The 22792-nt window shown below is 41.7% G+C and overlaps 1 protein-coding gene and 1 long non-coding RNA gene across 13 annotated transcripts in view; one reads left to right on the plus strand and one right to left on the minus strand.

Annotated features, from left to right (window-relative positions):
• The window catches only part of AFF2 (ALF transcription elongation factor 2), a 535022-nt gene that overhangs the window by 240941 nt on the left and 271289 nt on the right, over positions 1 to 22792 (plus strand). The gene's annotated exons all lie outside the window — the stretch shown is intronic.
• LOC146394811 (uncharacterized) lies at positions 14262 to 19755 on the minus strand. The gene is made up of 3 exons (XR_014834621.1): positions 19682 to 19755; positions 15259 to 18822; positions 14262 to 14889 (listed from the first exon to the last, which is right to left on the minus strand). It is a non-coding gene; the product is annotated as an uncharacterized LOC146394811 (long non-coding RNA).

Below are 22792 nucleotides of genomic sequence, written 5' to 3' on the forward strand. Positions count from 1 at the left end.
GGACAGTTGTCCTGCCTAAGGCCTATGTTCGTATGTATGGAAGGACATTTGGGGAGTGGGATTCTCACAGTGGGCTCCCAGGGTGTTGGGGCGTCCCCAAGGTTGAAGCGCGCATGCTTTCCAAGACCCACTGCTGGGCACTGAGTTTTTCTCTTTTTCTAGTTCGTTGATTCAGCTGACTTGGCTCGAGCAGCGATGCTGACAGGCTGTTGAGGAGTCCAGAGGCAAATCATGATGTCCTTTGGTTATGTTGACCGTACTGCCCCCTCTAGAGGGCTTGCCCTTACTCTCAGTACCCGAAGCAACTTTAGCTATTTAATATGTACCCATTAGCAGAATGCCATAGTTATGTGGTCAGATCTTATCAGTCACTTTTTTGCAATCATATTTGGAAAACTTTATCCATAACTCCCCTGAGTTGATTTGCTGCTGTAAAGCACACTTGGCTGCTCAGAAATGGCCTTCGGACATTTGTCACCTTATAGGTGAATGGCATCTATTGGTTGTTCACGGGGAAACCTATAAATTCTCAAGAAGCGATTCTCTCTCTGGTGTGTGTGTGATTGACATTGTGTACAGTCTCGAAAGTATTCTTTATGCACATAAAATTCTAGATGAAATATGAAATTACAATGTTACTGGAAGACTCTGGTTTTCTCAGCCAGGCCTGACAGTTCATCTCATGGGCCCCTGACGTCATGTGACCCAGGTCGGAGAAGAAGTGTCTAGGGTCGTAGACCTTTCAGAGGAAAGGGGTTGCCTGTCTGCACTGACCGCAGCTTGCAGTGAGGGATGGTCGGCAAGAGGGAACCTGGCCAATTTAGCCATAATAATCGAATAATTGGGAAGGAGGATGCTCTAAACTGTCAGAATGTATCATCACTTGATGGCAAATCAAGGATAATTTGGTACCCTGGGTAAAAGCTTTCAGTTTCTTGCGGGACCTGTCCTTACAACCAGCTCTCTGGAGACGTGGACTGTAGACTCATTGAACCATGTAGAATGAAGGAAGGGTCCTTAGAAATTTGGCCCAAAGAACAGCAAGGACTTACTTGGGACAATGTGTTTCGCCACGCGAGAGGGCAGGGACCAGGATTTAGGGTCTTGCAGCCCTCAACCCAGCCTTCTTTCTTCATCACATTAGAACAATTAGACCTCTGCCAGCCCCCTCACTCAAGGGAGTGTGGCTGACCATCTCAGCTGAGAGGCAATAGAGCTTAGTGGTTAATAGCATTCACTCAGGAGCCAAGCTGCCTGAGTTTGAATCCCTTATCAGCTCCGTAACCCCCAGCAAAATACTTCATGTCTGTAAAAGTTTTCCAGGGCTACAGACTGGATGGTTTAAACAGCGGTAATTTATTTCCTTATGGTTCCAAAGGCTAAAAGTCCATGATCAAGGTGTTTGCAGGGCTGGTTTCTTCTGAGGCTTCTTAGCTTTTGGATGGCAGTTTTCTTTTGAGGTTTTCATATGATCCTCCTTCTCTGTGTGTCTGTGTTCTAATCTCTTCTTTCTTTGGTGACTTTTCTTTCTTTCTTTCTTTCTTTCTTTCTTTCTTTCTTTCTTTCTTTCTTTCTTTCTCTCTCTCTCTCTCTCTCTCTCTCTCTCTCTTTCTTTCTTTCTTTTCTTTTCTTTCTTCTCCTCTTCCCCCGCCCCATGCTGACAACACGTGGCAGTTACCAGACCAGGAATCAAACCTGAGCCACAGCTGTGACAATGCCGGATCCTTAACCACTAGGCAACCTGGGAATTCCCTAATCTCCTCTTCTTATAAAGGCACCAGTTGTATTGGACTAGGGCTTGTCCCAACAACCTCATTTTACCTTAATTACTTCTTTCAAGAACTTATTTCCAAATACAGTGATACTAAGGGTTAGGATGTCAACATATGAATTTAGAGGGGGGGGGGCACAATTTAGCCCATAACCAACCATGACTCTAGACTATCTTGTCTACAAAATAGGAATAATAATAGATCCTCCTCCCAAAAAGTTGTGGGGATTAAATGAGTTGGTTCACTGTAAGGTGCTTAGAATAGCATCTAGTATATGGTAAGCCCTTAGCTAATATTCTGGAAAGTTAGGTTCTGAATAGTTTTGAAGTTGTTTTGCTTTTGACTCTGCAGACACAGCAACAGTCCTTTCCTCGCTTCCAATGGATCTTTAATTCATAAACTGACGAAAACAGTTTCTAAAACCCTTTGTTAAATCAGACTGTTCCAAATGGATCAGTATAATTTGAACTTTCTTACAGGGGGTTCTAAGAGCTATAAACATTCTATGTATGTTTGAAGAAAAATCCTAGATAATGTCCCTAAAAAGTAAAAATAATTAACAATGGAGTTATTGTTCTCTGTGTGCTTCTAGTCTCATGGGCTATTATTTACTCAAGTCTTCTTTTCTTTTAGTTGACTAGCACTTCAAATATATTTGGGGTCTGGTGGATGAAACGTATGAAATGTAGGCTTTTAAAACAGAAATACATTTTTTCTACTATAATTCATTTCATTCAACTAAATGATTATTTTATGTCTATGGATCTTATCTTGTGGTAGATGCCATCTTTCACCTCCAGAAACCCATAGTACAGAGGGGAGACATGTGATTGCAATAGAAGTGAATAAAATGAGATGTAAGCAGGGAGCCACTAACCCAGAAGTCACTCGGCTTAAAAAGAGCAAAATTCCCAGAGGATGTGAGTAAAGCGCTAAATCATGAACTGAGTAGGAATCGGCCAGGAAGCCAAATGAGGAGGAGAAGTTAGGGCACGGTGTACATAACAGCTAGGTTAGACTTAAATCCTGTGAGTTGGAGTTGGCCGGCAGAGATGACAAATATGACTAATTGATAGCAGGACTCATTCCCTGTGAGTCTGAATGAGGCCTTAGAGGCCATGGCAACACAGCCATTACTAATCAACTGGACTTGGTGTCTATCCCAGCTGTAGGCAGTGGCAATTATTAATGAATAAAATTAAGTCTGAAACATTTGTTTTACCTAAAAACAGTCAGTCTTGGGAATAGCAGTCTAAAACCGTACGTGTTTTTATTTTCCAAAATGTTTTTCCTTGCCTCATTTGTAGATGTGATACCAGCATTCCTCAGAAGAATTGGAATTCGATCCGATAACAGCAATTTAGGTTTATAAGGGTTTCCTTTTAAAAAAAAAAATAACATTAAAACTGTCCCCACATGTTCATCTAAATTTATAAGGGTCTTAAAGTTCAATGAAGTGTTCAGATAACGTCATCATATTGTGACCTTGGCCTACAACTCAGCATTGGAAAGTTTCAAAGAATGATTCATCTGAGTATTTTTGCTTTTACTCTAAGGGATAAATGATTTTCCTCACAAATCCAAAGAAAACAAAATCCCTGGGATTACCCTCTATTGTAATAAGGTAAGCATTTAGAACAGAGTATATTGGTCAGCATTACCAATTTGTTTCACAAAGTCCATGGGCCACATATGATATTTTGGAAAATTTGACCTGGTTTTCTGTATGCTCCTTCAATACTTCTATTTTTGTTCAGAAAAGAAGGGGTTGCCATTAACGTAAATTAAACCTAAGTGGTCACTTTTGGTTTGGGTTAATAGATGCAAACTATTGCATTTGGGAGTTCCCGTTGTGGCTCAGTGGTTAACGAATCCGACTGGGAACCATGAGGCGGCGGGTTTGGTCCCTGCCCTTGCTCAGTGGGTTAACGATCCGGTGTTGCCGTGAGCTGTGGTGTGGGTCGCAGACACGGCTCAGATCCTGCATTGCTGTGGCTCTGGTGTAGGCCGGTGGCTACAGCTCCGATTCGACCTCTAGCCTGGGAACCTCCATGTGCCACGGGAGCAGCCCAAGAAATGGTAAAAAGCCAAAAAAAAAACTATTGCATTTGGAGTGGCTAAGCAATGAGATCCTGCTATATAACACAGGGAACTAGATCTAGTCACTTGTGGTAGAACATGATGGAGGATAATGTGAGGAAAATAATATATATACATATGTATGTATGACTGGGTCACTTTGCTAAACAGTAGAAAATTGACCAAATACTGTAAACCAACTAGAATGGAAAAAATAAAAATCATTTTTAAAAAATGTTTTGTTGAATTTTAAAAAATTGTGTAATATTAATTTCTAGCAACATAAAGCCACATTTGTTTTAGTGCTATATAGATATTATACATGAACATATAAAGCCTAAGATGTAGCTGCATGTTCTACTTACGTATGTGTACACAAAGACCAAGGAGGCTATTAACTTGCAGCAATGCTATCACAGGTCCGTTTCCCCAGGAAGTTCACTCTGAGAAGGAAATTTGTATGTGGGAAGTTTTTTGAACAGTGTTTTTAAAATTTTTTTAATTATAGTTGATTTACAGTGTTCTGCCAATTTCTGCTGTACAGCAAAGTGACCCAGTTATACATTGATATACATTCTTTTTTTCACATTATCCTCCATCATGTTCCATCACCAGTGACTAGATATGGTTCCCTGTGCTATACAGTAGGATCTCATTGCTTATCCACTCCAAATGCAATAGTTTGCATCTATTAACCCAGATTCCCAGTCCATCCCACTCCCTCCCCTCCCCCTTGGCAACAAGAAGTCTGTTCTCCAAGTCCATGAGCTTTTTTCCTGTGGAAAGCTTCATTTGTGTCATATATTAGATTCTAGATATGAGTGATATCATATGGTATTTGCCTTTCTCTTTCTGACTGACTTCACTTGGTATGAGAGTCTCTAGTTCCTTCCATGTTGCTGCAAATGGCATTATTTTGTTCTTTGTTATGGCTGAGTAGTATTCCATTGTGTATATACACCACATCTTCATAATCCAATCATCTGTCAGTGGACATTTAGGTTGTTTCCATGTCTTGGCTATTGTGAATAGTGCTGCAGTGAAAAATGCTCATTGAACAGTGTTTTTAGGACCAACATTTATGAAAGATTAGAGAGTGAAATAACTCTTCAGAGTTGTCCTGAATTGAGGTCCGATGCCAGGCTTTGAAACTCCTGCATCAACTAGTTACTAGGTGTTGGCTGTACTTGGGGAATGGGTGTGTCTTTGCGTGGGGGGCTTTCTGAGGGTATGGACCACTCCCAGAAAGGTGACTCAACTGAGAAAAGTCTGCAGCCAGCTCTGTCAGTGGCTAGAGGAATAAGTGCCTCTGTCTAGGATGGGGCAGGAACCTGGGACACTGGGGGTCTATCCCCTGTGTGGATTGCGAGTGGTCCTTACGCTGATGGTGGTACATTTAATAGATATTTAATTTATGAGCTTTCATGCCTATTTTTAGTTCTTCTACCATTCCTTTCTAGAGAAGCCTGATATATGTATCTTTTCATTATATCTTCTTCAATTGACTCAAACCTACGTTTGTTTCTGGCCTCCTGGACCGAGCCACTTGCGCAAAGGCCATCATTTGCTATATATTGTCATAATTCTTTCTTTTATTTACATGTGAGAACCAAAGCCTATTGGCCTGTCTTTCAAAGGAGAGGAGGGTGATAGATTTTCCAAAAAGAGTCCATCTTTTCAACTGAATGACTGTTTCTGGCCTCACCTGGCAATAAGGTATCATTTGGTGTAAAGTTACTTTGAATTTGAGTCCCTCGCTTCATGCCACCCCTTCAAAAAGAAAGTAAAATCAGAGTCCTATTTAGAAGTGAAATACCTAAGGAAAGAGAGCTGTGCGGTGGGCTAAGACCAGCCTGATGAGGAGGAAGGCTCTCCTAGCTGGAGAAGACCCTTAACTCAAGGCCCATGCTCTAGGGCACTGCTCTTTGTAGACTTGAAGGGAGCATTGCATACATTCTAGTGTCCATCAACCTTGCCAGGTAAGGGAAGGGCAGGAGTGATGTTCTTAAAGTTCCAAAGCTGGCCTCGAATGAAACGTTTGAATATTTTCAATCTGAGAAGATTGGCTTTGTTGGGCTCAGATCACCTGGGGTTTGAATGTTCTGATGCGCCAACTCCAGAGAGATACGTGCGTATAAGCATTTTACATTCCTACTGCATTTGTCATGTAATTATAATGAGTAGGTTTAGGAAAATTACTGGAGCAACCACTTCCAGGACGGGTTTTGACAATTTATGTTTAGTTTTTAAATTTGAAAAGAGACTGTCTCTTTTGAACTATGAATGGAGTATCTCATAAGCCCATTAGTAAGGACCATCTAGCCTGTCCACTCAGTTACCATTCCTGTGGACTAGGCTTTACTTCCAGCCTCATTTCAACTTCACAAATCTCTCGAGTGCCTACGGAATAGACAGCAGCATTTGTATGATAATACCCCATTTGGTGACAAGTAGTGAAGGCCTGCACTTGGATGGAACTGATACCTGGAATCAGTGGCCCCCACTCTGTCTGAGAGCATCATACTCTAGTCTAACACATGTGTAGAGAGGCTGAAGACAGGCCTGATGAATAACCATACCATCTGACAGCAAATAATCAACGCAGGAAATTTAGGCCACAGCAGCTTGCTTGCTCTTTACACTGTCATGGTTGATTGGTTATTCTCATCACCCTTTGTTTAAAATCATTTCGGAATTAATTGGCGTTCATTAACGAAAGTCTTTGCAGTGGAATTGCAGAAACAGTCATTAATGTAGCTAATAAACATAAAAAAGAAAAAAGGTCCTATTACTGGGTCCCTACAGGCTGTTAACTAACATTTTGAATAAGAATACATAAACATAAATTAAACATTTTTCAAACTGCTAAGAATGTGGGAATTTCACACGGTGGTCTGTAATAATACTTTGAACTAATTTGTTCCTTTTTAAAAAGTGTACTCCAGAGAAAGTGGCTCTGGCTACATATCATCCTGGGTGATCAGAAAGTCAGGGCAAGGCCAGAAGGAATCCGCCCCATGAGCCAGCAGAAAAAGTAAGAGGAGAGCTGAGTGTGACATCATGGCGTTGTGTGATCACACAGTAGGTTCCTAAGGTAAGCACCTTAACGAGATTTAGAAAAGGATGCATTTTACAAGACAAAGAAACAACTCTCTCTCTTTCTTTTCAATAAGAGATGCTTTCTTGAGCATGCGCCTCCCTTTTGGCTTCTCAGTGTTATCATGCCAACTCTTCAACCACATCTCAGGAGAATAAACTCCAGGAAACATCCCTATTATTTTGATATATGCTGGAGTGATGCTGACCACTCTTTCTGTCTAAGGGCCAGGGGCTAGGCCTTGTGGGTATTTTCACCCAAGTTGTTAACATCTCTCTCTGTCTATCTTCACATGCACACCTCCAGTTAACCCCAAGCGTGTACCAGGTATTCTGAATGGAAATGGGAAAAAAAAAATTTAAATATATCTTTAAAAATTCCCGCTTTACTAGTCCAAAGATGTTTGTATCATATAGCAATGGTGTGTTTTTAAGAACAGGGCAAGGAGCGGGATGAACCTTTGCTCTAACATCAGATGCCGTGCAGCTCCTTTCACTTAACCTCCACCCAACAGAGAACTTGCAAGATTAGCCTACACTTTCTAAGCCCTGTGGGAAATCTGCTGGCTGCAGCCCCCCATGGCCCAGTAATAGTTAGAGGCAACTTCCGGTACACCTGCAGCTTCCGCTCCCACCAGTTGAAATATATGGCAAGTGGGGGTTAGTTGTGTCTCTTGTCCCTAATCCTGTTAATGCCTGTTGTACTTAGTATTGTAATTATTTAATTCAGTTTTGCATACACCCAAGAAAAATGAGTGTGAAATGAAGCTGAATGTTTTGGGAAAACTCAGTTCTGTTATCTTATTGCTGCTGTCACAAAGGTCCACAAACTTAGTGGCTCAGAGCAACACAAATGTATTCTCTTATGTTCCTAGAGGTCAGAAATCTCAGATGGGAATTTTAGGGCTAAAATCAGTGTGCCAGCAGGGCCGTGTTCCTTTCTGGCTTAAGAGGAAATTTGACTCTTGCCTTTTTTACCTTCTCGAGGGCACGTGCCTTCCTTGGCTGTTAACCCCTTCACCCATCTTCAAAGCCAGCCGTGCACTGTCTTCAAACCTCTCTGTCTCCCTGGCCTCTGCTTCCATCCTCACAGAGCCCATTCTGCCTCTGCTTTGTCTGTCCCACTGTCTTTTCTGACACTGACTCTTCTGCCTCTCTCTTCAGGACAATCTACCCATTCCAAGGTCCTTAACTTAATCCTATCTGCAGAGTCCCCTTTGCCATGGAAAGTGACATAGTCAAAGGTTCTTGGGATTGTGATATGACATCTTGTGGAGGCCTTACTGTTTCTACCACAGTCCGATCTCTGGCTCCCAAAATCCCTGTCCATCTCACATGCAAAATACATTCACCCCCGACCCAACATACCCACAAGTCTCAGCTTGTTGTATCAGTAAAGTTCAGTTGATTAGAAATGCAATCAAAATAGGTGTTGATGAGACACCTTGGGTCACTTCGTGGCATGGGTCGAATCCATGGTCCAGGGAACTTCTGTATGCCACGGGCGTGGCCAAAAAGAAATTGAAGAAAAATTATAAAAATCTAAAAGGTTTTGCACTCAGATTGCCTCTTACGTGCCTTTAAGGTCCTAGTCCACTTTTAAGACTCTCAAATGAGGGGATGCATTTTATTTTGATTTTTTGTAATGATATTTATTTTTTCCGTTATAGTTGATTTACGGGGTTCTGTCAATTTTCTGCTGTACAGCAAGGTGACCCAGTTACACATACATGTATACATTCCTTTTGTCCAATTATCATGCTCCTTCATAAGTGACCAGACATAGTTCCCAGTGCTATACAGCAGAATCTCATTGCTTATCCATTCCAAAGGCAATACTTTGCATCTCTGAACTCCAGATTCCCAGTCCATCCCACTCCCTCCCCCTGGGGATGCATTCTAGATGTGGTTTATATGAGAAGTATGTGGTGGGAATCCAGTCTGTGATGTGTATCAAAGGCCTTGGTCTTAGGTTAGAAGATTTGTGAATGACTCAACAGTTTTATGGGTGGAACTATAACGTAGATTTTAACTTACTGATCGTTGTGATTCCCCATTTGAGTGGAGCCGTTTGATTTCGTGGCCAGCTGAGGGATGCAATCAAATGCAGTTGAAAGAGCTTCTCTAACTGTAGAGCATCATCATTCTGGGCTGAGAGCTCCTGCTCCAGATGAATAAAGTTCGGCACCACGGTCTTGTCTTTACGTCACCTGCCGGATCGGGCCATGCACCAGCCCCCAGACTCCTCAGGCACAGTCCTTTCTCTGTGCCATCGTCCATCCCATTTTCCCTTATTGGCAGCGCCCTCTTCTCTCTCCATGTTTTCAGTCTCTCTCTTTCCTCTCCAACAGGGGACATTTATCTTCTCTCTCATACCCTTTAGCAAAGCGTTAATTTTGGGAGATCTGCAATTATGAATCTTGGCAATTTGATGACTAGTCTTTATACCCGAGAAGGTGAGGTCATTGGGTCCACAAGGATCTGGTGGGGCTGTTATGTCTGTGATGCAACAGAGTCCAGCCCAGAGCTCTGGGTCCATTGTCTACTGAGCATGATTTTAGAACATCTAGAAATGATACGACTACAACTGGTTTGGAATATGTGTCATAGCTTTAGCCTAGAAAGATGTTTTGCTAATGTATTTGAACATAAAATACCAGGACAGGTAATTTGTAAAGGGATGTCGATCCACTTTAATAAGTGCCATAGCTCCTCAGAAGTGCAAATGCTGAATATGTTGCAGCAAAACATAATTTTATTGTGGCAACAAACACACACATGTGTGTCTAGAGTAGGCATGTAATTGCAGGCGTCATAGTACAGGGAATTTAATATTTAACTCTTAACTACAACTAACGTCAGTCCTGATGGGATTAAAAAAAAGAAAGATGTGTTAACCTTTGGTAATTAGAATATAAAACCAGGAAGACTAAGAATTGTTAGTCTAACTTTTGTTTATTGACTAGAACATCTAAATGGCTTTAGGCATCACAAAACAATAAAAAAATGTGGCTTCCTATTGGGTCTTTGATCCATTTTAATTTATTTTTGATGCTGTATGCAGTTTCTGAATATCTTTTGTGGCTTGTAATAAAATAGCCGCAGTGCAATTTTGCATGTATGTCAAGCGACGCGTGACCTGCTATGCAAATTTAATACCAAGGTGCCAAAGCTGAATTCATAATGTTTCCCAGCTACAGAGCTGTTTAAGGCAGTTTAGAAATCAATGAATATGTAATATGAAGGTGATAAGACCTAAATAAAAACGCTATTTATCTACTATGAAAAAGTATTTATACACAGAATACTTAGCACAAGCAGAAAATGGACAGAGTTTCCAATTATACGGTTTGCATAAACAAATGTTAAGCTGCGTGCTCTGCATCGATAATAACACAGGCAGTCCCCCTGCAGAGTGTTCGAAACTTTGAAAATGTTTACAGACGCGTGCCTTCCTCTTAGGACAGAGAGAAAATGAAATGTGCGGCCGAGCCAGTGAATGTCCGCCGAGTCCCAGCCTTTCCTCTACGTGGTACATTAGCCCAGATTGCCTCCTTGATATAGGACTGGCTTTCTTTAAGACCACAGTAAGCAGATGTGTGTTTGGTGGCGTCTTGCAGTGTGTCGTGCAATAAGAGCGATCAATTGACAGCAGTTGAGGAGAGTGAGAAAACCTTTTTCCCAGGTTGTTTTGCAACGCGTCGTATTCGATGGGCCTTGGCTTTTGATGTGCCACCATTCAAATCGATATAATGCTACTGTTTCTGATGGAGGAGCCAGGCCATAATTCAAGTCAGCATTGCAGGAGTTTGCTGACTGCTTCTCGCGGAGTCACTGGCTGCACTGTGGGCAGAGATGGATGGGGGAAGGCAGGGCTTGGATGACTGATGGGAATCAATCCTAGCTTTTAATCAGGAGGAAAATATATTTCTGCTTCTCCCTCGGGAGAGGTAGAATGCAAGCCGATGCATTTGGGTATACGCAGTGCGTGTGTGCACCCATGCGTATGTGGGCGTGCGTATGCGTGAGTGCATTGCGTGTGCGCACACACACAGGCACACGCACACGCACACATATGCACGCACTCAGTCTGCACTATTTTATGACGCTCCTGCCAGTCAGATTCCAGACACATTTCTATCCTTTGGCTTAGCTTAAGCTGCTACAATAATGACTAATAGTGTGTGGAGCAGTCAAGGAAAATGTAGGAGCGGGATTTGCAAAAGGCATCTATGATGCCATCTGGGTGATGCTGATCCTTGGAAGAGCTTGGGAGGCACTCTCTCGAGGCCAAGTGCTATCATAACAAAGTCACAACAAAGTCCGTGTGATAGGGGGAAGTCACGGCTCTGGGTAGATAACGATGAACTTTCACACCGGGTCTGTGTTTAGGTCTTTTGGGGGGAGGAAGCAGTTTTAGAAATATAGCGCAGTGGAAGCCACAATTTGTCCTCAGACAAGCTGCCAGCAGAGACACTCCTGCTAGAAAGCTGGTGGGTCCCTGCCTTTGAATTTCCACTTGCCATATGTTTCCTTTGGAAAGCAGCATACTCACGAGTGCTTAAAAATCAGACAGTATTTCTAAGGGCAAAATAAAGACTAAATAGATTCAATATCATCGTAAGATTTTAACCTCAAACCTCATTTGCATTGGTCTTTGTCACTGTATTCTCTGTTAAAGCTTAAACACACAGTAATTTATGCATTTCACCTGAAGGTTACACATGGCTTTCTAAATGAGATGTGATGTCGGGCACCGTTCGTCTTATTGAGCAAATGGGGACACTGTCAGGGTAAGTGATGTGAGCCACCAAAGATGGGTGACATATTTGGGCTGTGGAGCCTGGTGAAATGGAGATTTGGCAATTATCTGGGTCATTTCATCAACGGAGACAGCCAAACTTGATAATTCAGACAAAAAAATAATCTACCTTGGCCACTTTGATTGAACAGATGAACTGCAAAATTGCCAAATCTCGACTTCCCAATGCTCTGTTCAGACCAGCCTTCTCTGCAACGGGGCCAGGCGAGCAGGCTGACTCCCAGGGAAGGCTCTCGTTCTACTTAGCTTAATTAAATGTACCAGGCACCTGAAGTGATGGAGTTACCCAAGGGGGCATTTGAGCCCCAGATTGATCCAAAGAGGGCTGTGCTGTTGAAGCGGAGAGGTGCCATTCTTTGTGCCCTGCCATGTGCCTGAACAAGCCGCCGTCTTGACCCTTGAGCCCCCTCTGCCTCCACAAACTCCCCTCCCCTGATATGTTCTTCCCACTAAGCTCTTCTGACCTTGGTCTTGTGCAGATGCTTCCAGGAGGAAGCTCACAAGGGCTGTTTTGGAATATAACTGCGGTAAAGCATTTAAAAATGTTTTTCTGTTGTTGTTTCGAAAGAACATCTGTGGACTCAATTATTTTCCAAGATTCTAATTTACTGCTGTGCAAACAACAGGCCAAATTATATTATCTGTATTTAGCCCTCCTCTGTTGCTATACTCCTGAGGATTTAATTGGCAAGCAAATGTCCTGTCAAAACTGTTTTCTGTGGCTGGAAATCTTTCTAGCTCTTAGACATTAGCAGGCTCAAAATTAGCTAGAATCCCCCTAATAAAATTTCAGTTTGTCATTTAGGACCTTTTTCCTATGCATTTGGTGAAAACCTTTCTTTTGTAGCCATGACAGGGTATGTGTGTGTGGGGGGGGTGCGTTTTGTGCCCATGTGCACATGTGCCCACCATTATGGTAAATTGCCTTGGTGGATTCCACTCAGCTGTGCAAAAATCTGTAATGCTGGCAGGAGCAGTTATATCATGTCCATAATATTGAAACGGACCTCCTAGGTTTAGAAAAAAACGTGGTGTTTGATTGGGCAGACAGAATGGTGTTCTAAGTGGAAAATGGTTGACCTGTCTCTCAATGCCTGGTTGAACATTGGCCAGTTGTAGCATGTCACAGGCTTTTTTCTTTTTCTTTTTCCATGAGACTTTAAAAACTGTATGGGGCCCTCTATCTGTTCTGACATCCATTCCTTCAAGGAAAAGAAAAATGTGTTCTTTGTTGTATTATTTATTGCCATGCTAAATGACTTTAGATTTTTGAGAATAGTAGCAACATTTTGAGATTATTGGTATAGCTACTCAGAGGAGAGCAGTATTTTCCTGAAGGATTTTTCTAGGCTCGTTGCTTGAGAATATAGTTTTCAGTGCGTCTTGGGGAATTACCTTGTGGCACACTCAGGCACTCATTTTTAACCCTGAAGAGTCATTTACTTAGAAGTTCAATTGATTGTATTTGTGGTTGTGTGTCTGTACATTAGTCTGTGACTTACTGTGAAATTTGCCGTCTTTGCCATGACCAACCCATGAAATTTGTCATCTGTCTTTCTGATTTGCATAAAACTCCACTCACAATCATCCAACCCAGTTCACAAGTGAAAAGTGTTAGACTAAAATCCTCAACCTGGAAGCATTTTGACTTTGTATGTGCTGCGCAATGAAAAGGTAAATTATGAGAGGGAACCGTGTGTAGATATTTTGACATTTATATTTTTAAGTTTCATTTGATCTCAAGTGTGCCATCATTATGAATTCACTCGCTGTTACTGGCAAAGTACTTAGTATAATGGATTCATTTGGTATCCATGTGGATGTCACATGTTCTTTTATACATGTTCTACTATAATTTTATTTCAGTTCCACTTTAATTTAGAATTGGTTAATGGACTCTATCATAACTATGGTTCATTTTTAAAAATCCAAACCTCCTAACTCAATCTTCTCATGCTTAAATCTGCTGAGCGATATTGCTTGGGAACAGGGTATTTTACTTGATCCTTGTCAGAAAGATTGAGTAACAGCAGCTCCATTGTTGAAAACTGGGCACAACATGGTGTAAGCATAGAACTGGTGTTAAGGAAACATTGGAAGGGAAAAAAAGCAAGTAGCATCACGTCCAAACCTGTTTTCTCCACCATCGGTATTTGTTCTTTTCAATGCTGCCGTACCAACCCCCATTTTTTTCTATCTTAATGGTCTGTCTGTCCCTCCAGTGCTTCCATAGGGCACAGGTGGTTCACTTCACTCAGCGGAGGAATATTTAGCACTGTCAGGGGTGTCCCGTGAAAGCAACTTCCTTATATTTCAAAACCCAGCTGACTTGTCATTCCCTTGCAGGGCATTCTTCTGAGTCACTGTGACACTTAGTGAAACCTAAACAGCAGAATTAGCCAAACCCACACAATGAATGACGAATCTTTCTAGCGCATTTCCAACAAAAGTGGCTTCCTATCCAGTCATACTGGAAAGGGCAGACAGCCTGTATCAAAGCCTTGGATTGTGAGAAACAATAGCAGAAGGTCATAATTTCAGCTTGTTTGTAGAGCTGTAGTGAACTGTTTGCCCAAGATTCGATCTTAGATAAACAAGCCCCTCTAGACTCACTTGGAAAAGCCAGCAAACTCACTGAAGCTCTCTGCCTATTAGGCTCAGGATGAAAAGTGAGGCTGAAAGCTGCCACTATTTATATATAGTATTTGATTCCATTGTTTTATCTTATGGTAAAACCAGTCAGGGGGAGATGGAGACTTTGAGGGCCCAGAACAAACAAAAGTACATATAAAAGTATTTAATCAAGGCGAGGTGTCAAGGCGTTCAGACCGCTCTATCCGACTGTCAGCAATTCTTGTTGCCTTTGACACCGTGCTGTTTTTTCCACTCCAGTATCTACTGCATTCTCCTAGTTCACGAGCAAGTCATAGACCAACGTTCTTTTCACATCACAGGGCCATGAAGACAAAGTCGTGCCGAGCCAGGATGTTTTAGATAATGATTTGCTTTTTCTGCTCCTCAGTCATCATTAAACGGGAACTCCTCCTCCCGTTCATACACAGAGAACCTGTGTCGTGCTGAATGGTTCCTTTAAAATGCTGTCTGTTTCCTGCATTGTGGCTGGATGCAGGTCCAGGGAAAATGATGCTCATGACTTGTATGCCGCCTTCAAGGTATATTCAACCTGGGAGGCGAGACAGATTTATTCCAGGTGAGTCATGGATTTTGACCTTTAGTTTTTGTTTCATAGCTGTTGGAGGGTAAGTCCCTTGCTTTGTAATTACCAATCTGGTGGGACAGGCAGTGTGTCAGTGGTGAGTCTAAGGTGACAGAATATAATATGAAGCTGGAAATTTGAGTGTGGGCAGGAGAAATGAGGTGGGCATCATCAGCCTTCTGCCACATCCTCTTCCTGCCTCCTGTGCTGATGATGCCCACCTCATATCTCCTGCCCACACTCAAATTTCCAGCTTCGTATTATATTTTTACCTGGATACTTTGTACATACCAAAAAGTGAGTATTTTCTTTCTATAAAAAATTGTATCCAACTACTGTTGATTTACAATGTTGTGCGAGCCAACTATTTTATTCTCGAGTTACACTTAGCAAAGGAGTTATCATTATTAATGGAACCTTATATGAGTTGGAAAAATATAGCTCCATCTTCCCTGATTTTTTCCCCTATTTTTCTCTACTGGAGGACCGCCATCTACACAAATCCCAGGCTCAAACCCTACTCCCAACACCCAATCATTTAATGCCTGTCAATTTACCCTCCTGGCTGCATCCATAGCCACTCTTCTCTCCATCCTTCAGCTCAGACCTCCTGATCTCTTGTCTGAAGGACCCCAACAGGCTGTCTCAACTGGTGGTCCTGCTAGCAGTGTTCTACTTTCTCTTCCCTCTAACTCATTTTCTGTATTCTTTCATTGGTTGATTTTTCAATAACATTTCTCATCATTTATTTCTCTGCTCAAACACCTGGATGGATCGGGGCACCCTGAAGAATGAAATCTGAACTCATCCAGACCCTCAGCCACCAGCCCATCACCCACGACTCCTCCTCAGCTCCATCCACCCCAGGCGCCTTGTGCTCCAACCTGCGGTGTCCTTGTGTGCACCGAATGCTTTCGTGCTGCTGGGATTTGGCATGAACGTGCTTTGGTTGGAATAACCTTCCTGTAAAAATTCTGTTCACCCTTTAAAGTCCTCTACAAAAGTCTTTCCTTCTTCTGGGGGCATTTTTGGGGTTTTTACATCTCCTAAGAGGACTTTATAACGCCCTCTTCTTAAGAACTTACTGACTACTTTAATTACAAGAGTAATTTAATCATAATTTTCTGTAATAATAGCACCTCTGTCTTTCCTTCTAGAGTGTGTGTTCCCTGAGTAGGTCCTTCGTTGGGTTCACCATGGTATTCCCAATCCCTAACGGTATCCTTCGCAGAGTAGGTACCTCATAAACGTTTATAAATGAAATCTAGAGTTAAATGAGACCCAAGTAACCAGCAGAGGGTCGAGGCCCAACAGGCATGACATCATGGCCGAGGCAGTAAGCATCTTAGTAGTTTTCATGGCATATCATGTTTTATTGTGATCAAAACAGGAAACAGCCTCATAGTTGGCGAGTAAGAAGCATAGTCATCTTGCAAAAGGCAGCAGTGGTCATGCAGTTGACTTTTAAAACCATGGCATGAGAGTTTTGGTTGACCCACAGTTAAAGGGGCCATAAACTGGAATGAGGTAGGAGGAAGGGGAGGGGAAGGACTCCAAGCTGTGGCACATGAAGCAGAGTCAGAGAATTACGGCAACCAGATGAGCTTTCATCAGATAGCTGACAGGCTGGTGAATGGAGGGAAAGAGGGATTAAGCTTGTTCTGTGTGGCTGCGAGGGATGGAACCCCACTCATCCGAAGACAGCTTCAACGAGGCCGATTTTGGCCGAGGCTTCAATAATGTATGCCTCCTCCCGAGGCAGAGGAAGTCTCAGTTCCCTACCACAGAAAGTCCGTGGAGATTGGCTAGAGAGCTCCGTGATCAAAGGGCCCGCTGAGGAGGGTCAAGTATCAGATAAGGATTTCAACTTGACCGCAATTAAAAGACCCTTTGGGCACTGCCGTCCTCTGGTTCTATAAGTTGGCGAACGGGGGGCTTTCTTTTTCAACACATACAGTGTTTATGGACTCGAGTGGTCGATGTATATTTTAATCCTCTATCAAAGCAGCTGGGTTTCTCAAACCGCTTAATAGGTTCATTTGGTTTATCTGTCTAGCTTCTGATGGCACTCTCTTAACCTCAGTGTACGAAGCACCTGCACCCTCCAGTTAACTCGGAAACCCTGCTTCTCCGAGCCTTGCACTGAAGTTGCAATTTCAGAGGTGAGCGCTTCTTGAGGCTACCCTAGCTATAGTTCTCCTAGGCAACCATATGGACAGGCTCTCATCTTGGCTACTGTCCATCCAACAAGGAAGCAAGTGCTTCACCTTGGCACATGGGACAGTAGAATCATAGGTGAGGAGGAACTGTTTTTATGGTTTTTGTAAAGGAGCTCCCACTGTCGCATCCGCCAGCATTCCTCCTGGCCTAAAAGCTGCGAATCACAATAAGATCAGCGAGTTAAAACTTCGAGAAAAGCCACATGTCACGCGTTACTGGCGCACACACAGTGTGATGCCTGTGCTTTAACTGACTTGTCCCAGGTACATTTTTACGTACCCGTGTGTTTCATTTTCCAGGCTGGGGATGTTCAGCTTAGGGCCCATGGTGTGTGTGGATGTCAGATCTAGCCTGCAACCCAAGGATCCTTTTTCTTTAAGCGTAGAAAGAATAAAATGGGAATCACACGGGAGAGCTCATTTGAAAAGAATACGGCTTTCTATTTCTGCTTCCCTGCCCGTGAGCAAGGCTGTTCCATAGTCCATGAATGAAACTCACTTTTGAGTATAGTGGGGGAAAAAAAATCAGCAGCCAATTTAAACAGTAACTGTCTACAAATGTGATGCCTGATTTACGTGTAAACAGAAGATTCTTATTTTAGGATAGATAGCATTCGTTCTCGTCTGTCTGGTTTCAGAGCCAATCCGTCTCTCTCGGTAGTCTGTCATCTTCTTGTGGGCAGAGATGATGTCTTGTCTTTGCTTGTGTCCACGGAGCCAATGAGAGGCCCTTGCACCCACAGTAATGGTTTTGGAGTTGCTGGCTGGAGTGCATTGTTTGAATTGAATTTGTAAAGTTTTGATCTGTTTTAGCTTGCGGTTCAGTTTTAGTTTCATACCAATGAGTCCGATTTGCAAATGGAAAGAACCTAGACTGTTGGAGGAATTTCATAATGCATTATGAATCTACAGAGAGGCAATCTAATTCCTTTTTCTAGGGATAATAATAAGGTGGCCTCTGACATTCCTCTCAATACATCTCTTTGAGGACCTGAAATGGCTCTGCTTGCCATATTTGTGCAAAGATATATTTTATTAAAGTGTTATCTATTCATTGTAGAATCGAATCTGTGTATTGTAATCATTAACATACTAATCTGTTTTAGTGCTCCAAAATAGAATCTCTTTGGCACTTGTATGCTTAGAAATTCTATCACGTAATTAGGCATATTTATCGCCTTATGAAGAGTATACCATTACTGAATTTGAAATAATAGATTTTTTAACCAATTTTTGGTCATTTGGGGAAAGGAAGGTAGGTTACATTTATTATGTCATATGTGCCAAAATGTGTGCTAGGTTTTTGTATGCAGCATTTCATTGAATTCTTGTGATTCTTTGAAACAGGTGCTATCAGCATCCCAATTTTATTAATGGTGGAACCAAGGCTGCAGGAGATTAAATTATTTGGTCTGAGGTCACAGAATAAAGGATCTGAAGCCAAATCTCTCCAGTTTCAATACTGATGTTTCTTTTTCTTTCTTCCTTCCTTCCTTCCTTCCTTCCTTCCTTTCTTTCTTTCTTTCTTTCTTTCTTTCTTTCTTTCTTTCTTTCTTTCTTTCTTTCTTTCTTTCTTTCTTTTTCTTTCTTTGTCTTTTTGTCTTTTAGGGCCTCACCCTCGGCATATGGAGGTTCCCAGGCTAGGGGTCGAGTTGGAGCTGTAGCTGCTGATCTATACCACAGCCACGGCAATGCAGGATCTGAGCCATGTCAGCGACCTACACCATAGCTCATGGCAACGCCAGATCCTTAACCCACTGAGCTAGGCCAGGGATCAAACCTGCGTCCTCATGGATGCTAGTCGGGTTCCTTAACCGCTGAGCCACGATGGGAACTCTTCAATGCCGATGTTTCTTTATACCACAATATATCCATTCAACCCAACTTGGGGCCAATGGTGTGGTATTTTCATTGCCTTTTAGTCTTGATCCAGTGTTACCGTTAGACCTTTGCAGTGCCTCTCATTTATTCCAAGGAGAGCTAAGATTAAGAGATGCAGAAAGGTTGGTCTCCCTAAAATTTAACGATGATAGTGTCAGGGACTGGGATTTCAAATGATTAAAATAAACTCATAAAATAAAAAGAATAAACCATGTTGTCAGAATTACTTTGCAGCACCTCAGATATTTTAAGCTCTCTTAATGTAGCTGCGTTTGTTGACTTATCATTGTTGCCATTCCTATATTTCTTTTCTTATTTTTTAATGCATGCCCATTCATTGCAAAATGTTCTAGGATTTAGATCTTTAAAAAAAAAATCTTCAGAGTACTAGATTTCCCGTCGTGGCTCAGTGGAAACAAATTTGACAAGCATCCATGAGGACGCAAGTTCGATCCTTGGCCTTGCTCAGTGGGTTAAGGATCTGGCATTGCTGTGAGCTGTGGTATAGGTCACAGACGCAGCTCAGATCTGGTGTTGCAATGGCTGTGGTGTAGGCTGGCAGCTACAGCTCTGATTCGACCCCTAGCCTGGGAACCTCCATATGCAGAGGGTGTGGCCCTAAGAAGACGAAAAAACAAACAAACAAAAAAACAAACAAACAAAAAAAAACCCTTCAGAATGCAGTAACCCTCCCTTACCTGTGGGGCAACATGTTCCAAGACCCCAGTGGATGCCTGAAACTGTGGATAGTACCAAACCCTACATACCTATGATGTTTGTTCCTATACATACATACCTATGATAACGTTTAGTTTATGAATTAGGCACAATAAGAGAGTATCCGAATTGCCAGCATCACTACTCTTGCACTTTGGGGCCATGATTAGGTAAAGTAAGATTTACTTGAAGCCAAGCATTGTGGTACCGTGACAGTCAGTCTGATACCTGAGCCGGCTAAGTGACTAACAGGAAGGACATACTGGCCAAAGGGATGCTTCCGGTCCTGGGCGGGATGGAGCAGGACAGCATGAGATTTCATCACGCTACCCAGAAGGGTGTGCAATTTAAAAACTAATGAATTGTCTATTTCTGAAATTTTCCATTTAATATTTTTGGGCTGTGGCTGCCTGAGGATAACGGAAACCCCAGAAAGCAAAATTGTGGACAGGGGGAAGAGGAGCTACTGTATTATATATAGATGAGCTTGTCTGTAAATTTGCATGGATTAGAGCCGGAACTGTGTATTTTAACAACCGCAGAGAGATATTTACAACATCCTATCAAGTTATGCCATGGAATAAAAATGAATTAAATTGAAGATTTACGTTGGCTCATGTCACTCTGTTAGAGACACCTGCTCACATGTACCATCGTGGTCCAAGTAAAAAGCGAGTTTTGCAAGTAATAACTTTGTTCTTATATTCTTTGATCAACTAAACTCGGTGGGAAATGCACAAGCAATAAAGAAATCTCCAGCAGATTAACGCTTCGCCTTTCTTCTAATTTAAGTGAATATATTATAGCTACTTTGGTTTGAAAGAGAAGTCTGGAAATATGATGCAAACCAGACCACTTCAGACCAAGATTTTATGAGTCAGCTTTATGGTTAAATTGTAGGCTAATCAAATTTTAGGTTAAGTGGACCCTTAGCCAAATGTGCAGGAGTCATTTAGCTGACCACTATTAAGTTGAATGTGAAAAGAGAGGACTAGAATAAGCACATTTTCCAAACATACCTTCATATATCCTTGGCACCTAGAACAGTGGCTGGCACTCAGTAAATGTCTATTTTTGGAATGCATTGTACCTGTCTCACAGAGTGGGCGCAAGGCTAACATTATATAATCACGTAAAGTCACTTGGATAGTATGTGGCATATTGTAATCACCCAATAAATATTGGGGTATAAAGTATATAGTAGGGCAATTGTTTCTTATAATGCTTTTGCTGTTGGAATTATGACACACACACATACATTCAGGCAGAGTGGCATAGTAGAAAGGGTGACATACTAGTGACCCAGAGAACTGGATTCTGATACCCATTCCACAGTTGGCACGGTCCCTGACCTCAGAAGGCATCATTACCTATCTCGCTTCAATTGTCTTTCCTGTAAAATGGGAATTATAATCCTTGAACTGCCTGAAGGCAAGCTCTTAAGACAGCCCCTCTCTAGAGGGCTTTTCTGAGATACTTAATGGCCCCGAGTCAATGATAAGCTTCGTATAAATCGTGAAAGCCTGATGTGAGAGTTGATTTATGATCTATAAATACTTAATCTAAAATATGTCATTGTGGTGATGATCAGAGACTCTAGAACAGTCATAGATTATTTGACCTGAAAGGATTCCTCGCACAGCAGATTTGGAAATGGAGACCCAGTTAAATAAAGTAGATTCTCCGAGGCCAATCACAGTGTCTAAGGGGAAGAGTCTAGATTAGAAATTAGGCTTTCAGCTGGTGATGAGCTTGATCAAGTTATTCTCATTGCATCAGTGACTTGGATGAAAAAATGACACAACAGACCTGAAGAAAAATAAGGCTCTTAAAACACATGCAGTGATAAAATGGATCTCTTTGAAAATGGATGATTCCATGTACCCTTCCTCTCTGCCTCCCTTGATAGCAGTTTCCATCCATCATATAGGCAATATAGATCTGAGGGCAACATTTATAATTTTTCCAGGGTTCTGTTCTATCTTCCTGCTTAGACAAATGGAAACATTTAAATTCTTACAATTTTATAAATAACATAGCATTTCAAACTTTTTCATGGTGGTGGTGGTGGTGGGGTGTGTGTGTGTGTAGATATGTGTGTGTGTGTGTGTGTGTGTGTGTGTGTGTGTATATCATCAAGTTTACCATATTAACCATTTTCAGTCGTACCAATTCCATGGCATTAAGTGCATCTGCAATATTGTATAACCAGCACCCTCTCTCATTTCCAAAACTTTCATTATATCAAAAAGAAATGCTATAATATAGTACTTTGGGAAATAAGATACGTCTTGGGTTTCGGAACTTTGTATCGGGCTAGTGCATTATCTCCACGTAGATAATTTCCACAGTGGGTTTATTTTATGTGGTTTTTTTCCCCTGCTAAATTCTATTTAAATAATTGGTTTTATCTTCTAGGTGTATGCCATATTCCTCAGAGGGAGTTTTCACTTTTTTTACAGCTGGGAAATCTTTGATGGGAGGAGGCACTGGTTTTAGGTCAATTGGCTGGCTGACCTGCAATTATTATCTCTCTAGAAAATAATGACAGGGCTCATTTTCGTATTCATGCTGATTGCTGTTTTTATATGTTGTTTAAGTATTTAGAAACCTCTTTTTGCAGTAATGAATTATACCTGATGAAGTTGCAAGCATTAATGGGTATTTATATGTGCCAACTGTAGTCCAATAAAATCATTAAAATGCTTATATATGCCAAGTTTAGACAGTGAAGTCAAGAGCAACAGAGTCAACAAGGAATGAAGTCATTGGCTCTGTATAGAATGCATCAGAGTTAACAGAATCTCTAAGAGAGAACAAAACGTCTTCCATCCAATTGGGCTGTGGAAAAGAAAAAATCATTCTGTAAAATGGATAAACTGCCATTTTCCTTACCCAGTGATTCATCATGTATTTCTAAATTCTAGTAAGAGTTGTTACAAGTCTTTTCTGTAGCATTATTTGAAAATCTACATTATTATGTATGACA

This window comes from Sus scrofa, chromosome X (assembly GCF_054392235.1).
Source record: "Sus scrofa isolate SSC_HxYL_T2T_F1_AM1 chromosome X, Sscrofa_HxYL_maternal_Yorkshire_Landrace_v2.0, whole genome shotgun sequence".
NCBI lineage: Eukaryota > Metazoa > Chordata > Mammalia > Artiodactyla > Suidae > Sus > Sus scrofa.